Genomic DNA, 11,745 nt, shown 5'->3' on the forward strand with positions numbered 1-11,745 from the left:
ATCTAATTTATTTTCCTAAAGAAAAGGGTTTAACTTTTGAACATTCGTTGTTCCCGGTTTATTTTTCCGAATTTTACTTATGTCGTCCCTGAATTTGTGAAATGGCATAACTTCGACAATTTTCTCAAAAGCGGAATCCAGTTCTCTTGGCAAAATACTTTTTTCAAAGGGCTTCGACACCTTTTTGCACCTTTGAATAAAACGAAAAGCCCACACGAACACTCTCAGAAGCTTCACGTGCGACGAAATGGACTCTATTTTCTGAAGCACATAATTTTGCCTTGGGCTGACTACGAGAGCTAGTGCCGATTTGCGTAGCTCCATCGACACTATTTAGAGGCCAATTATTTTCAGAGTCGGGCAAGAACGAAGGCCCACCAAACCAAATGGACTTTGTAAGCTCTTCTACGTCACATCTAAGTCTGCTGGGTTGACTTTCGTGGAAACGTGTCTCCAAATTGCTTTCTCCGACCACTCGTGAATTTCTGCAACCCGGTTCGAAACAAAAACCGACAACGACGAGGAATGGGTTTTGATCCAGTGTAAAGGGATCTCGGAGTCTGTCCACAGGAAAACATTCTCAATGGGACAACTTAGCAATGGCCAGATACGATTATAGATATCTGCTAAAAGGTGAGCTGCACACAGCTCAAGGCGAGGCAAAGTTTTCGTCTTGAGGGGAGCTACTTTCGATTTGGCGGTCAATAAAGACACTTTCAAACCTTCAGCAGTTTGAGTACGAAAGTAGATGCACGCTCAGTACGCTCGCATGGAAGCGTCAGCGAAACCATGTATTTGAATCGGGACTTGTGGATCTGTGTTGACGAATCGTGATACCTTAATTTTCGGCAGCTGCAGAAGCGTGGCTTTAAACGTCTTCCACGATGTAAGCAACTGCATCGGTAGCGACTCGTCCCAATAAAATTTTCGAAGAGGCCAAGTGGGTCGAATAGTCGAGCAGTCACCGACAAAATATTTCGCTTTGTCGCGCAAAGATCCAGGAAAGAGTCATCCAACCGAAATTAAAAGTAATCTTTAACCGGTAACCAAACCACGCCAAGGGTCTTAGTTACGTTTAAGTCTGCCATAAGTGGCATTACAGCGCTATCAGATGCGGATAACTCTGGGCAGTTTGAAAACCACTTTGCCAATTCAAAGCCTGCCTCTTGCAAGACCTAAGAAACTTCGTCTCGAAGGCTTTGCAGGTCCTCAACGCATCCGGCGCCAGTCAACAAGTCGTCAACATAAAAATCATTCTGAATAACTTTTGCGGCTTTTGGATGAGTTGCTTGCGCCATCTCCTAGCCGCATTAAACAACGAATCGCCAAAAAGGGTGCTGGCCAAGTTCCATATGTGACGGTGTTAAACTTAAAGATTTTCAGGGACTCAGAAGGATCTTGTCTCCATACTATGAGCTGGAAGTTTCGGTCAGCTTCGTCCACCATTATTTGGCGATACATCTTTTTGACGTCCACCGCAAGAGCAAACTTATGCAATCTAAACCGAAGCAGAGACGAGTACAGCTTCTCTTGGATAGTTGGGCCTACCATCAAGATGTGTTGCAACGCTACCTGCGTGGAAGTACGGCTCGATGCATCAAAAACTACTCTCACCTTAGTTGAAGTACTTTGTGGCAATTTCCTTTCTAGCGACAAAAATCTACGTTTCGCAACTTCGTATGACGAACCAAGAGTATTTGGGTCAGATTTGAACGGCAAACGAACCGAAAATCTACCGGACGACAATCTTTGAGTATTTTTCCCAAAGTGTTGTTGACAGTGTTGTTGCTCAGGAGTATGGACTTTAGTCTTGGGCGGCAAGTTCTCCACAGATCAAAATTTCTGCAGGGTTGTGTCAATTGACTCCAACGCTTCCTCCTGGCAGCTGAGATGTACCATTTTTTCAGCCTTAACATTATTTTCAGAGGCACATCTCCCTGACACTATGCAGCCGAGAACTGTCTTTTGTAAGATGGGGAGTTCAGGCCCCTGCTTAATCTGGCCAATAGATAAAAGTTCAAAGAAAGTATCAGCGCCGATAAGCATATCTATTTTTTGGGGCTTGAAGAAGAATGGATCTGCCAACTGAATATTTTCAGGCACCCTTACCCCGCTGGTGTTCACCGTTTGATCCGGATGATAACCAGAAATATTTATCATAATCCAAAAATCGGACGACAACTGGCTGTTCCCTACTCGCGACTTCACAATAGTGTGTATTTTTTTTGTGGCTTGGGCATTAGTTGCACCAATGCCTCGCAAGCTCATGCACACGTCCTCTCTTGTAATTTTGACCCTCTGAGCGAGCTCATCGGTCACAAAGTTTATTTGTGAACCAGAGTCGAGCAACGCTCGAGCTAATACAAACTCGCCACTTTTGGTTTAAACGCTCACAACAGCAGTTGCAAGAATGACTCGATCCGACGCATTCGCATGCAAAACATGCGACTTGGATGGAGACTCCTGTATGAGCGTGGGCTGAGAAGGGGGTGGCAACGCGAGATTGGTGTTTGGGGAATATATGTGTAGCAAAGTGTGATGTGAGGAATTGCACACTCTACATCTGTTCGATTTGCATTTTTTGACCGTGTGACCATTTCTTAAGCAGTTAATGCATAAGTGTGATCTTTTAGCGAAATCGAATCTTTGCTGAACTGTTAGGGCTGCGAAGGAAGCGCAGTTTCCAATCTGATGTTCAGCTGAGTTGCAATACATGCATTGAACAGAGTCGTTCCTGGCAGCGACAAACAAAAACTCCTATTTCCATTCTTCTTTAGGGTTAGATTGGGTCTGCTGAACAGTTTTGGGCTTGGAAGTCTCTTCTGCTACCATGTGTTGGTATCGCCTGTTGAGGGCCGCCTCACATTCGCTCCAAAGTGGAAGGGAAGTACAATCTAACTGTTCTTCCCATTTTCTTTTAGTTCCTGCATCGACCTTGCTCATTACCAGATGTATTAAAATAGCATAAGTAATGCGTCTATTATCCCCAATAGACAGCAAGGAGTCATACAAGGCTGTGACCGTGTCGATGAGGGTTCTCAAGGCTGTAGCTGAAGGCTGGGAAATTTTTTGCAAATTTATAAGTGTCGATATCTTGTCAAAAAAAATAAGACACTCATTATCGTACACCCGCTTCAGGCTAGCAAAAGCTTTGGGATAATTTTCAGCAGTGACTTGAAAGGCCCTAACTGTTCCTAAAGCGTCTCCAGCTAAACACGAAATTAAATGAATGAATTTTTCAATCACCATAAGTGTCATCTTTGTCAACGAAAGTTTCGAAAAGGCTTATAAAATTTTTAAATTCGGAGTGTTTTCCGCTAAAAGTTGGGAGAGCAACGCTCGGTAGACGGCATTGAGGCGGGCGATTTGCTGGCGGAGCGGATTTCTCGATATTATTTTGTTTACACTTATTGAAAATCGAAATCAGCAATGACTTTTTCATTACGGCCCTCTCTTCCAACTTTTCGCGGTATACATCTTTTGTATCTTTTACTTCTATTTGGTTGTGCAAAAGTGAAGCATTTTCAATGTGCGTATTTAGAATCTCTAATCGACACTCGAGCTCAACCGGATTTACTGATAATTTAGCTTCTTTTAAATGGCGATAAGTTCGGTTAATACTTTTTATGCAAACATCTCGTTGGTGTTTAAGCTCTTCGATATCCATAGTTGCCATTGCGTTTATTTGTATTTATTTTGTTGGTATCGAAGAGAAGTTAAATATTTATTTTTATTAAATTATTTATTTGTTAAATAATATAATAAAAAGTCAACGAGTAATATACTGATCGCACACAGTGTAGGGGAGCTAAGTGCCGAGAGAATTACAGCAAAAAATATCTAAATAGGGTTTTTATATTTTTTTTTTTAGATAAACCCTGCGACAGTATATGCCGCACGCACGCACTTTAGGGGAGCTAACGATCAAGCTCAAGCGTACCGAAAAAAACGAACAAACGTTTAGGCAGACCGAAAATTGCACTGCTGCAGCGATCGAGAACGAAAACGACCAAAGATAACTGGAAATAGCGGCAGCGGTGTCGGTGTGCGTGTGTATGTGTACGCGGCTAGCGGCTCTTCCTAGGCAAATGCTAACGGAGAATGATACACTGACCGATAACTAAGGGCAACGAATATATAATCCTGATTCGGCATCAGGCGCACAAACATTATGAAAAGCGCGTAAAAATTGGAAAATCGCGGGAAAATTCTGAAAAGCGCGGCAAAATGTTCAGACAAACTGCGGCGAACGTTTTTTCCTCTAATTTTTGAGAACTACACTTTTCACAATTTGCACTCTTTTCCAGCTGTTTTATTTATACCCTAAATTGGTGCTCACTACGACGAAAATTGGGGGAATTAAGTTCCCACTAATTGGGTGGACGACGAGTATTTTATTTGCTTGTTTATGGGCCAAAGCGATTCACATATAATTCGAAATATTATGTTTATTGCAGAATTTTGGTTGTTAGTACGTGCAAATTTTTATTTCTTGGTTAGAATGCTCAATATCTACCGATTTTTACACGAATGCAAAAAGTTGAAAGATGGGCCAAAACAACTTTTCAACTTTTAGCACTCTATACCTGGTTGGCCTACTTCATAATTGCAACTTCCTTTTTCACATCCATTTGGCGGCAGCAGCAAATTAAGCAATTAAATTTGCAGAAACGTCTTGGGCAACACAAGGAACGGCAGAAAATTTCCAGCAACGAAATTTTGGTGAATTTAATTTTTTGGCCGATCCGACACCAATAAATTGGTTTTGTGTGTTTGTTGGTAATTGTTATAGTTTTTCACCGAAAAAAATTAAAACAACTCGCGAACACTACTGCGATCACGTCGGGGTCACCATGAAAATTTAATACTGTTTTGTATTAAGAACGCGAAACTTGTGACTGCAGTAGGTTCGAGACGATTTATTTTGCGATAATTTGTGTAAAAATTTTTGCGAAAGTACGACGACGAAAAGGGAGTGGATACGCTGAGCTCGATTGATCACTAAATTTAATATTTCAATAATTTCTCTTAGAACCTAACTTATGCTACGGTGGAGAGAGACGGGACGAATTCGCAAGAGCGAATGTACGAAAGCTTAATTGGCTCCCGTTCTTGCCCTACAACTAGTAACTTCAAATACAAGCGCCAAGTGCGCAAACACCTCTAAATTAAAGATTGGTGTATCGGAGGATCTAGTATTAGGCCTTAGATCATGTCCAGAGAGCTCTCGCGCACATTTAGAAATCGGTGGTGCCGTTTAGAAGATGTTGTATCTCATCAAAATGCTGTGGCTCATCAAAATATAAACAAATTCAACAAGTCTACAATCTTTGTTTATGTCCTGCTGTTCAGGTCAGCAGTTATCGGATGGTGGATGTGTTCTGTTTGAATCGGAGTTTCACAATTTTTCAGGGATGGAATGCGTGAAAAGAAGGCTGCACCGATAAAACTTCGGCTAAATATCGGCTAGAAGCGTGAGGTAAGGAACATATATCTCAGTTTGCTTAATAGCCAATTCATATTACAGTATGTTTTGGGTGAACAATGGGAAGACGGTGAAAAATGAAACTGAAATTCACACTGCCACCGGACTACCGTCAACGTATTCTTCTTCCGAGTGCTCAAAACAATGTGAAATCCAATCAAAAATTAATAAAAGATAGAAAATGTACTGGATGTGGCTATTAGCTTTTTACCTTCCTATGGCACCTGTAAAATGTAGCGGCGCCAGAAGAACGTTTTTTTTAGTTATGTTCAGCCTAGAAGCATGCTTTAATTTGGTAGTAAGTGACCTTTAGAGACTAGCCAGATGCATCTTCAAATTTAGTGTCGGTAAGCTTTTTGTCGGTGAAAAGCTTGTTCTAATCCGAAACGGCGGACTTCTCATCTGGCAGAAATTTCTGGCAATGGCCGAAACCGACGCCGCATGATTTTTGAACTTTCTTCTTAATTGAACCGGCGTGGCAGTCAGACGTGGAAAATTTTCTTCGTACCAATTCGGTAAAGTTGTGATATACAGAAGCACGCGGCAGATAGAATTTCCCTCAAAGTGATTTTTCCAACGTAAAAATTTGTCCAGGGGAGCATCGGCCGGCAGTCCAAATGTGTCCTGAGGAGCACCCACATTGACCGGCTCTTTCTGACGAGCACCCGCATCGCCTTAATCCAAGTTGCTCAGAGAAAAACCACCTTGGTCAGCGACCTGCAGTTGCCTTGGGATGCACCCTATTTGTCAAGCCTTTGGATTTGCATTCGGGAGCACCCCTAATTTCTCAGTGATCAGCAGTGGCAGCAGGGAACACTCTTGTTTAACTCAACAAGGAATTTCCTCGGCCAAATAAGCATGTAGACTACGAAAGAATGCCCAACTAGATCGACCCTAACCCATATCTAAAAAAAAATGCAAAATCTACCGCTTGGGCATCGATCTTAACCTTATTTGCCACCTCAAAATACAAGGCAATTCTGAGAGAAATTTCTAAAAAATGTATTTACCTAAATCAAACAAAAAAAAAAGAAGAATTTATTAAAAGAATAAGTGGTTTAATAATGAAGTAACAATAACTATAGTATGGAAAAAAACTTTTAATTTAATTAAATAATTAATAAGATTGCAAGGATGCTCTCTGGCCGGGGTTAAGATCTCAGTCAGATCCAGGAGTCCTTTACAAGAAATTTGTAAATCACCGAAACACCGGACTAGAGAGTTTCTCTCAACGAGTGAATGAGTCGTTTGGGGGGTCACGCGGAAGGTTCTTATGGACGTCGGGAGAGAGAGTGATGTCGGAGATGATCTCGTCGTATCTTGCTCCGGAGTTCAAAATCCAACGCGCTGGACCTTGGGGCGAGGCCAAGTCGGGCAAACGATTTCACGAGAGTGGAAACGCCGGGTGATCTCACTGGTCACTTCCGCGATTGGGGTGCGTAAGTCGTGTGAGTAGTTGAATAACTCCCCACAAGTTAGAAAGAAAGCGGAGTAAGCGCATGCGAGCAGTGGCCTACCAGTTACCAGTTACGCGGCGAATTCGCCCGTAGTAACGGTAGTGCGGCGACAGAGAGTGGTGCACTGAGCACCAGACAAGGACAAGGAAAGTCCGAGAGGGACAGCAATAGAAGAGGGCGGCGAAGGGCCGTGGGCAGAAGGAAGTAACGGGACGGCACCGGACTTTGGACCCTGATATTGGTGCCGTGCGCAGAGGCCGAAAGGTCGAATGGTAAAACCGTGGAGTTTGGACCAGGAGGCAAGGAGACGCCGATAACTAGCGGTAAATGGAGGCCTATATAAGCCGGCCGAGCGCAGGAAGCTGGATCAGTCGATTTCTACCAAGTCAACAAGTAACAGTCATCAAGTGAACCAGTAACCAGTGAAACAACGTGAAGGAGCAAGTAAAGCCGTGCGGAGTCATCAAGGAAACAAGATCGCTACGTCGAGACGTTCGGGACTTAGAGCTAAAGTCTCCGAATTGAGACACAGGTAGCTGAGGTCCTTACGGCATCACACGGCTAAGTCCCGGCGCTTTTTCACAACAAATAGAATCCTTCGACGAAGAACCGTGGGCTCAGAAGGAAAGTTGTCTAGAACTAGCTGCCTGCCTACAAGGACTGCATTGGCGAACTCCGGCGTATGCCTGATCGTCCTGCAGGAACTGTACAAGGTCCTGGTGCGACTAGCCCGGAAGGACGCGCGTTTGTTCAGCTGGTGTCTCGAAAGGCGTATGCGCGTTGAGAGCACAGCGGTCCACCGCTAGAGTCCCAGAACGGCAGCTTACCGAGTCGCCAACAAGGAGCGGAGCCTGCCTACAAGGACTGCATTGGCGAACTCCGGCGTATGCCTGATCGTCCTGCAGGAACTGTACAAGGTCCTGGTGCGACTAGCCCGGAAGGGCGCGCGTTTGTTCAGCTGGTGTCTCGAAAGGCGTATGCGTTGAGAGCACAGCGGTCCACCGCTAGAGTCCCAGAATGGCAGCTTACCGAGTCGCCAACAAGGAGCAGAGCCGGTCGAGATACCTGGAGGCAGAACAAGAACAACGACCATAGGACGACGAACAACGAGCGTCGTGCGAGCAGCGTATACTTCGAATTCTTAAGCCTGCGGTAGAGAGGGTAGTGTGGAAGCGTTCGTCTAGAACCTGGCGTTTGACCCAGGGTCTGCGTTGGCGGCTTTCGGCGTACGCCTGAACCGTCAGGTAGAAACTGAGCCGACGTCCGGTGCGACCGGCCGGGACAAAGCGAAAGGCGTACGCCTTGAGAGCACAGTGCCTGTTCACCCTAGTCTGGGAATGGTGACGCATCCCTAGTCCCTATAAACCCGCCGAGCCAAAGGCAGCAGAAGACACCACAAGCGAAACCGGCGAGGGAGACCCCACTTCGCAGCCAGCACGATCCAGCGAGACGTTCAACGTGGGAAGGAGACGACGGCAGAACATAGTTCTACATTATCAATACACCACCCTGGTCGAGGGTTAAGTCAGCGAATAAAAGATCACTGTATACTCCCAATCTTTCTGTGCGTTTTCACTGAGCAACAGGGCAGTCATGTATATACAAATTTGGTGGGACGAACACCTACATCTTCTGAGCTAGCCGCATGATATTCGTAGCGAGCAGACAACAAAGAAATCAGTTCGTTACATCTGGCGCCCAACGTGATTGTCCTGACAGTGAAAATACAGCATTATACAGAAATGGGGAAAAATTGGATCTATCTCCACAAGAAAGAGGATTTCCCAAAGGTGGCAGCCAGGCTTGGCATCATCCTGGGAGGCAGGTCAGACGACATGCGAAAAGCCCTTTCAGAGTATGTTACGAAGACACAAAACGACCCAGGAATGGCGGAAATTTGGGCTGAGCTGGAGGAATTGTACGACAAACCAGGCTTAAGCGGCAAGTTGCAAGTCCCAGACGCCGAACAGCTCATAGCTAGCCTGGGCGTGGAGAGCATGAAGGAGGCAGGAAGATCCAGGGGCCCAAGCCAAGAAAGAAGAACAGAACAGCAAAGGCCTAGCGCACCAGACTATGCAGGAGTCGTAAAGCAAGACAGGGAATGGTCGTTCAAGTTTGACGGCACGGAGAAACCACTGGAGTTTCTGGAACAAGTGGAATGGTCAGCAAACACATACGGTTTGAACCTGAACCTCATTCCCCGAGCCATGCCTGAATTACTCCAAGGCAAGGTCCTAAAGTGGTTTATATCAAACAATAAACACTGGAGGATATGGGGAGAGTTCAGCGACAGCGAATTTCCTGCCAAAGGGTTTCTTCTCAAAGCTCGCAGATCAGGTCAAACAAAGGAAACAGGGCTTCAGAGAGTCGTTCAAGGACTATATGGTTGACATGCTGACCATGATGAGACCACTCGGCTACTCCCCAAAGGAAACACTCGAGCTGATAAAGGAAAACTGCACGCCTGAACTGAGGATTTCCCTGAGGACGTATAAGACGATCTAGAGTCTCTAATGGTGCTGGCTGACGAGTATGAAGAACTCGAGAAAGAGCGGGAAGCATTTATTCAAGAAAACAAATTCTCGCGAAGCAAAGCAACAGCACCACAACAAGTCGCGTGTAGAAGATGCGAAGAAGAAGGCGGACACCAAGCACCCATCGACGGACCAAGCCAATAGACTCCAAACACCTACAACCACCAGAACACGTTATGGAGGCCACTTGCTACCAATCAGAGGCCACCCAGCGCAGCACCAAGAAACCACAAGTCACAGACACACATCGTGAACCCACACGAAGCATGTAGGCGGTGTGGCGGTTACGGGAACTGGGCCAGAGGATGGCAAAACCAGCGTCTATTATTCTGCTGGAATTGCGGCAAGGTTGGTGTTAGAAGTGTAGAGTGCTGCCAGAGATCGGGAAATGGCCCGCGATCTCAGCCGCAGAGAGGCGAGCAGGGGTCGCAAGGTGTTGTCTCTCCAAACTAACTGGCGAATTAATCGAAGAAGAGCAGCAGTTATCCGCAGCGGTAAAGATTGGCGGAACCTCCCACAAAGCCATAATCGACACCGGAGCAACAGCGAGTTTTATAAGCGAAGAGCTGGCGTATATACTGGCTGCCTATGGACGAGAAGGCAAGTTAGGTTGGCAGATGGCAGGTGCAGCGGGATAAACACGCAGCTCGAGGTGGAGATCGAATTCGGAAAGTAATGCCATTTAGCTTACACTCAGCCTCGGCGACTTTCCAGAGAGCACTGGACCAGGTTATTGGATCAAAGATGTCACCACACGCGTTTGCATACCAAAACGACATCATCGTGATCGGACGAACACTGGAAAAACACAGAAGGAACCTGAGAGAAGTTTTCCGACGCCTTAAACAGGCAAACCTCAGGATAAATCCCGAAAAATGTCATTTCTTCAAAAGCGAACTGCTTTACCTGGGACACCGCGTTACAAACCAAGGAATCGGCACTGATCCCGAAAAAGTAGCAGCCATAGCCGAGCTGGAACCACCCAAAACCATCCGGGAACTGCGCCAATACTTGGGCTTAGCATCGTGGTACAGGCGATTCGTGCCCGACTTTGCGCGAATAGTGAAGCCACTAAATGACCTATTGCGGGAGGGCACTAAATGGACATGGACTGCAGAGCACCAGCAAGCATTCGAGGAGGTGAAGGCAAAGCTAGTGGCCGATCCTGTGCTGGCGTGCCCAGATTTCGATAAACCATTCGTACTGCAGACGGACGCAAGCGATTATGGTATAGGGGCAGTCCTGACGCAGGAAACTGAAAGCGACGAAAAAGTCATTTCATATTCAAGCTGGATCCTGAATGGCGCGGAAAAGAACTATTCAACCAGCGAAAAGGAATGGCAATCGTGTGGGCAATCCGGAAGCTCAAACCATACTTGGAGAGACACCACTTCAAAGTGGTGACTGACCATATGGCGCTTAAATGGTTGAACAGCATCGAAAGTCCCTCAGGAAGAATAGAGAGGTGGGCCCTGGAGCTGCAGCAGTATGATTTTGAAATATCGTACAGGAAGGGGCAGCTTAACGTGGTCGCTGATGCACTGTCAAGACAGCCTCTGCCAGAAGCCTTGAGGATAGCCAAGGAAACTCCGGAGGACACGCAGGGAACATCCAGCTGGATCAAGGATATGTGTGAGAAGATTAACACACAGCCACAGAAGTTTCCGGACTACCTCATAGAGGGAGGCGCGTTATACAGGCATATCCCGCACAGAGCAGGCAGCGAAGGCTGAGGGAAACAGTCCTGAAGGAGAATCACGACTCACCAGCCGCTGGACACGTGGGATTTCGGAAAACGATTACAAGGCTGGCGGCTCGATATTACTGGCCAGGAATGCATAGGGACGCCCGAGCCCACGTACGGAAATGCGAGACATGCCTCAAATACAAGCCTAACCAGATGCAGGCAGCTGGGAAAATGCTGACGCAAATACCCGAAGAACCATGGGCAACTGTATGTGCAGACTTTGTCGGACCATTGCCCAGGTCGAAGCATGGCAACCAGATGCTGCTAGTGCTGATAGATAGCTTTTCAAAGTGGACAGAGTTGGTGCCACTGCGAGCAGCAACGGCAGAAACACTTCAAAAGGCGTTCCGAGAAAGAGTCATCGCTAGATTCGGAGCCCCAAAGGTGGTAATAACGGACAATGGAGTTCAGTTTGCCAGTCGCGCATTCAAAAAGTTCCTCAACGAAATGGGCATTAAGCAACAATTCACAGCACCATATACACCGCAGGAGAATTCAACGGAAAGAGCAAACCGAACAGTT

Source organism: Drosophila gunungcola, assembly GCF_025200985.1.
Source record: "Drosophila gunungcola strain Sukarami chromosome 2R unlocalized genomic scaffold, Dgunungcola_SK_2 000015F, whole genome shotgun sequence".
Taxonomy (NCBI): Eukaryota; Metazoa; Arthropoda; class Insecta; order Diptera; family Drosophilidae; genus Drosophila; species Drosophila gunungcola.